The following is a 6,846-nucleotide window of genomic DNA, read 5'->3' on the forward strand; positions in this document are numbered from 1 at the left end:
CCAAAAACAGGGGCTGTGTCATTGTTACCTACCCCTCTAGCTTCTTTCCTTTTGTGCCCGCGCTTACATTTCCTTCTCGCAGGCAGAGGCGATTGAGGCGGCAGCGGTAAAACAATTGCAGAACTGGAAGAAACAATACTCTCACCACTCTGGGTTGCGTTTTCCTCTGGCCGCCGAAGCGATGGTACCTTCGCCACCTCTGTCGCTGCCAAGGCTTCTTCACCCACCAGGGGTCCAGTAAAGCCGCTATGGGAGATATGCAGGAGACTACGAAGCCTTCTGCCTCTCCTAAGCTCCAGGGTGGCCTGAGACCAGAGCTGCAGACCCGACGGGGCCGGTGGCAATCTCGGCAGGATCGATTAATTCAACCCTCCTGACTGCGGGCGTTCAGGCGAATGAGCTCACGCCTCTAAATACATGGAAAGGAAAAACAGACACCGTCTTCGTGGTAAAACGCGGTGTAACACAACGGAACGCAAAAAAGGAAAAACATGTGTTTCATACACCCAGTTGTCGAAATGTCATTTTCCAAATGCCAGAGACCCCAAAGCCTCCAAAACTAAATCCCTAGCATCAAACAACAGGAAAAATAGCCTTCAGCGGGAGCCCAAGCTTGGAGCACCACTGAAGCTCAACTCGCTGCCGCCATGTTTCCCCTCCATCAACATTGATGTTGTGTGTGTGTGTCAGAGACGTTCCTGTACGGCCTGCAGAGACAACAGGGGCCACTACCTGTGGGACTAATGGTTTTTTTGTGGGGTGTACATGATACGCCATGTCATGCCAGTGTCCATGTGGCAATTCAGGGCCCCTGAGTATCTGCCTGTCAAAGAGATGTTATGCCTGGGAGACATCAGTCCTCACTTGTCACTGTGGTGTGTGTTTGGAATGTGACAACAGTACAAGGGTGAGGTACTGGGTTTTTCAGAACCGGTACTGATCCGGTAACCCAGCGGTGTCAGGGGCAACACCCAAAGACCTCGAGTACTTTCCTGATTCAGACCACAGAAACACGAGTCTTCTAAGTGAAGTCAAAGATGTAATTTATTGGCTGCAACCAAGTAACAAGCGTCCTAGAAGTGCAACAACACGGTGTGTATATTCTCAGGAGACTGCTCAAATTTACAAAGCCTGGCTTCTCCTTTCATACAGATTTTTAAGCTTCAGGCAAGCATTCTTAGATTTGCAGTGCAAACATTCTTGGATTTACAGTGAGCTATTCACATATTTTCATTACAAAAGAAAAAGCAGAGTCATGATGACAAGTACACATTTAGTGTGTCCAGTTCGTGATCAATTACCCGGCAAGGCCCAACATTTCCATCAGATATCGGTGTACCCTCAATAAAACCGGGCTCCTCCTCATCATAAAGCAAAAGAAGAGAAAAGAGCAGGGACAGGTGTGAGCAAGATTTAGGCGGGGGTGTGTGCGATGGGAACAGTTTATGGCCTGTTGTGCTTTGATGCTATCTTGTTCGGCCACTGGGAGAGAAACTGACCAAACAGGTTTGGCTTGGGGCAATGGTTCCAGCTTGCCCAGGTCACAGAAAAGTCAATTAAGGTGTATGTGTCCTTTGATATCGAATTCAGCTGTGGTTACAAGCCTATGTGAAGGGCAACTCACAAAATGGCTGCCAAGCGTAAAATGGAACCCAAGGGTTCAAAAACGAAAATGGCGATTTCGAGGTGAAATTGTTACTTGATTATGGCGAAAATGCTTGTGCATAGTGTACTAGCCATTATCGGTCTTTTGACACCGAAATCGTCATGCTACGACAAAGTTTGTTGCACGAGTCCAGAATTTTCAGAACTACAAACCCTCCTTTTGCCCTTACATAGGCAATTTAACCTAATCTCATGCTAATCTGAGTCCAGGTCTATATTCCTAAAGTCATTGAGATGTTGCTGTAATATCATTCTGGTACTTAGTTCGTCTTGTGACACTGGCTTCCTTACACATGATGTAGCACAGAGGCTACATATTGCAGGAGCACACTGTACGCACAGACAGAACAGGAAGAGAATGGATAAGACCATCCCAATGACCATCAGAATTTTTCATCCCCAGCCGGATATCAGTTCCCAGAACCATCCCATAAAAGACCAATCCCCTTTATCCATATGAATAGATTCGGAATTTTTATGCAGTTTGGAGATGGCCTGGTACACCGTTGGAGCGTTATCTGGAATGAATACACAGCAACTCGATTGGATCAGTTTACATACCCCACCTCGGTCTGCAAGTATGACATCTAATGTGACCCTGTTCTGAAGGGTCATAAGACGGTCCGATTGGAGCTCAGCAGTCAAGTTACTAAGGGCACCAGCAGTGTCAATTACGGTGGATTCAACCACCCTTGCTAATTGCCTTATGTTTCTGCTGTTAACCATGGGCCCCCAAAACGGCAGAAAACCTTTTGCGAAATCCCCAAACTCCTGTTCTGCGGTGTCGTCTTTACTCACAACACCCCTAACTGTCCTTGTCCGATGGTAATCTGCCGCGGCCGTGTAGGTGGGAGGCAACAGGAACGAAACAAAACATGTGCCCGAAAAGTCAGGGGGCAACCATGTATATGCTCTATCATGGCAGATGAAATAGGTACCCTTGGCTGCTAGAAACGAAGGGGAAGTCTGAGATGCAAAAACATACGTTCCAGTACAGACACTCTTCCCTAACTGAGCTCTGGGATTCTTTCCAGTACCTTGCAGACACAGATGACCCTGATGGGGTACAATCCAAATCGGGGAAGATCTCTTAGCTTGCTGTTTCTCACTCAGAGTAGCTCCATATCCGGTCACGTTCCATCCTATGTATACTAGCGTCTCATCTCTCGGGATAGTCTCATAGGAAATATCTTCCTTAATCATATCCACTATACCCTTAACTAGAGCACTATTCTTAGGATTGTCTGTTACAGAACGTAGGGGGTAAACTTTGTGTGCATAAATGAACATTGTCCTGTATGCCCACACAGAACCATTGTGACTGAATGGCAGGACCAAGTAAGGGATACCTTTATCCGTTGTGTGGGGCATAAGTCCACACACCCAACAGTTAGTCGTGTTCATTACTAGTTGGTGTTGGTGCAAGAGCTGAATGAAGGAGTTATTAATGAACTCTAATCTCCTAGCTGACTCATGTTCAGGAAGGGGTTGAAAAGAATGTGCAGAGACAGTAGGAGGAGGTATGGGCGATGTAGTCGGTGCAAAGGTCACTTGTAAAGAAAACAGTACATATCCTATTAAAAACATCATTGCACTTAATAACAGCAAAATGCATAATAATAAAAAACGTTTCTTTGTCATCAATCCACATATTCTTGTTTTAAAGTTCACAGCTTGGGCAGGTCTCTCCATTTTGAAAAACTCCATCTTCTCTATGATGCTGCCCGCGGTGTGGAGATTGATTCTGCTAAGGAGTGCTTCTGTTCAGTCCAGGGTAACTCCCTTAGACCAACCAGAACTGTCGACCTAACCGTCTCCAGCTGCACTCCAAAGACTGTGGCAACCGCGACCCTAGCAGCGGAACCCGGATGGCGGTTTGAAAAAACAAAAATGAGCAAGTTTCTCAGATGGGAGAGCTGCACTTTCAAAAATAGTTATTAAGGGGAAAAAAAAGTTATTAGTCCAGTTTTATTAGTTCGTATTTCTCGCCCTCAGATTATACCGTTGTTTTCCCGGTATTGTATGGTCTTGAAACAGGGCTTCAGGTTCTGTAGTGTCCAATTGGGCTGATGATGGTACGGCTGGTTGCAGAATATTGTCACTCTCTCGATCTGTAATTGTTCCTTTCACACGAGCATCACTGAATGGTATGAACCGTGGCACAGATTCAGTCTCTGAGTCGGCGACACCCTCCTGGACCCACCGGTCATAGGGCAAAGGCAAGGGGATCCGTTTGCAGTGGATCCCGTGGATCCAGTTCTTCTTTCCTTCCACACGAACGGCTGTTCTTGTGGAAAGAAGGACGAGGTGTGGGCCGGTCCACCTGGGCTGTTCGTTCTTTGTTCGTTGAAAGTTTTTCACCAACACCCAGGATCGATTTGATGGCCTGGATCTTCAGAGACCGGAGGCAGAGAGTCATGGACCTGTTGGTGTAAAACACGCAATTTAGCCATCAATTCATACAAGTAGTCAAGCAAAACAGGGTGCTCTATTTCACTAAATTTTGTGGGTCTGGGCACCCCCCATATGTTGGCCGGGCGGCCGAAAACAATTTCATAGGGACTAAGTTTTACTCTAGAATGCACTGTCATTCTGGTGGATAGGAGTGCTAAGAGCAGAGCATCAGGCCATTTAAGACCAGTGCTCGCTTGAATCTTGGCCAATTTTAATTTTAGGGTGCCGTTGTAGCATTCTACTAATCCAGCTGATTGGGGGTGATTTGCAGCGTGAAACTTTTGTCTGATGCCTAGCCCTTCACACACTTTTTTCATCACTCGTCCCACAAATTCACTCCCATTATCACTCCAGACCATTCTAGGCATTCCGAATCTAGGGAAAAACTCTTTCTCAAGGGCTTTCGCGGTGGACAAGGCAGTATTGTCCTTTAGGGGATATGCTTCTACCCATCTGGAGAAGGCACAGACAACAACGAGTACGTATTTTAGATTGTTGCACCTCTCCATGTGTATGAAATCTAGCTGCAAAACCTCAAACGGATACGTAGGAGGTGCAAAATGACCAGCTGGAGTTGGGGTTCCCATACCAGGATTGTGTTTCAGACATACCATGCAATTTTTAACCACGTTCTCTGCACACTTAGGGATTCCAGCATTTTGCCACACTGGAGCCAACAACTTGCAAATCCCTTTCACGCTGATATGAGCCATTCCATGAGCCATTGTAACCACTGCAAGCACGTATGCATCGGGTAGCAACCATCTCTGATGCTCTGACAATTCGACCCAACAACCATTTGCATCCATTCTGCCGGTACTTTTTCTCCACATGCTCATCTCTTTCTCTGTAGCCTCAGATTGAATCGATTTCACACTCTCTATAGTGTCCTCACACATTCCAACATCACCAACCCGTCTTGCAGGACCTGCAACATACATTCGGCTCATCACATTCCTTGCTGTTTCTTTTGCAACTTCATCAGCAAATGCATTCCCACGACCAACATCATCAGTCACCTTCTTGTGAGCACTACATTTTACAATCGCAACTTGTAGAGGCAAAGTCAGTGATTCAAGAAGCTCATTCACCAACTGACCATGCTGGATCTTAGCACCATGCGAAGTCAAGAAACCACGTTCATGCCACAATCGTCCAAAACTGTGAGCCACACCAAACGCATACTGACTGTCAGTGTACACATTTACTTTCATTCCTTTTGACAACACACACGCTCTTGTAAGTGCAATCAATTCTGCTGCTTGAGCGGAGTTATGTGGAATACGTGTAGATTCAACGACTGTATGCAAAGTGGTGACAGCATATGCTGCAGTCGTGTCACCATTCGGAAGCTTGAAGCATGAACCATCCACCCATAATGTACCATCACATTCAGAAAGGGGGGTATCTTGGAGGTCTATTCTCCCTTTTGTTTCTTCTTCTGTTATAAGAAAACAATCGTCTTGTTCTTCAGCACTCTCTGTCTCAGCTGGAATTGGCAGTAACGTGGCTGGGTTTAGTGTGCTGCATCTTTTGATGTGCACATGGCTCACTAACAAAGTTAGTTCGTAACCTGACAATCGAGCACTAGTTAAGTGCTGTGTCTTGATTCTGTTCAATAACGTGTCCACTGCATGTGGAACCATTACCACTAACGTGTTATTCATCACTAAACCAGCAGACTGTCGAATCGAAACAGCTGCTGCTGCTGTTGCTCTTAAACAACTTGGCAATGCTTTAGCTACTGGATCCAAAGTCGACGAAAAATATGCACATGGACGCTGCTTGTCTCCAAACAACTGTGTCAACACTGATAATGCACAACCCTCTTGCTCGTGGACATATAATGTAAAGGGCTTACTGTAGTTGGGGGTACCCAACACAGGAGCCGAACATAATGCTGTGCGCAATTCAGAGAAACTTTTCTGACACTCTTCGGACCAAGGCACGGGATTGGGTGTATCTTTACATGTTAATGCCACCAATGGTTTGGCCAGTAAAGAAAAATTTGGAATCCACTGTCTACAGTACGATGTAATACCCAAGAAAGCACGCACTTCTCTCTGAGTTCTTAGCACACTCAATTTTGCTATTGCCTGGATTCTTTCAGGGGTAAGTTTTCTTCCCTCCTTCAATAAGAGATGACCTAGGTAGGTCACTTCTTGTCGACAATATTGTAATTTAGACAGGGACACTTTGTGATGCAGATCACACAAATGATGTAACAATGACAACGTGGCTTCTTTACAGATTCCCTCAGAATCTGCAGCAATAAGTAAGTCATCAACATACTGAATGAGTGTAGCGCCTTCAGGTAAAACAATTGTATCAAGCTGCGTTTTTAGAGCTTGACTATATATTGATGGACTTTCACAGTAGCCCTGGGGAGCGCGTTTAAAGCGGAAGCTTCGTCCTCCTAAACTGAAGCCAAAAATGTCCCTGCTTTCCTCAGCAATAGGGATGCTGAAGAAAGCATTCTTCAAGTCAATCACCGAAAACCAGGTAGAAGAGGCTGGGATCATAGTCAACAGGGCAGTAATGTCAGGAACAACTGGAAATTGTGGCACTACTATTTTATTCACCTCTGTAAGGTCAATCACAAATCTGTACACAGGTGGCTGGGACGGGTCAGTTCGTTTCAAAACAGGCAGAACAGGACTGTTGCAAACGTTGCCTCTCGTCTCTTCAATCATACTTTCTCAATCAAATCATAAGTGATCGCTAACA

The 6,846-nt window shown here is 45.7% G+C and overlaps 1 pseudogene; it reads right to left on the reverse strand.

Moving 5' to 3' along the window:
• Window positions 1-1,860: 1,860 nt before the first annotated feature.
• Window positions 1,861-3,372, reverse strand: LOC147723084 (endogenous retrovirus group PABLB member 1 Env polyprotein-like; annotated as a pseudogene).
• Window positions 3,373-6,846: the final 3,474 nt, after the last annotated feature.

Source organism: Lissotriton vulgaris, chromosome 4_1 (assembly GCF_964263255.1).
Source record: "Lissotriton vulgaris chromosome 4_1, aLisVul1.2, whole genome shotgun sequence".
Classification (NCBI taxonomy): Eukaryota; Metazoa; Chordata; class Amphibia; order Caudata; family Salamandridae; genus Lissotriton; species Lissotriton vulgaris.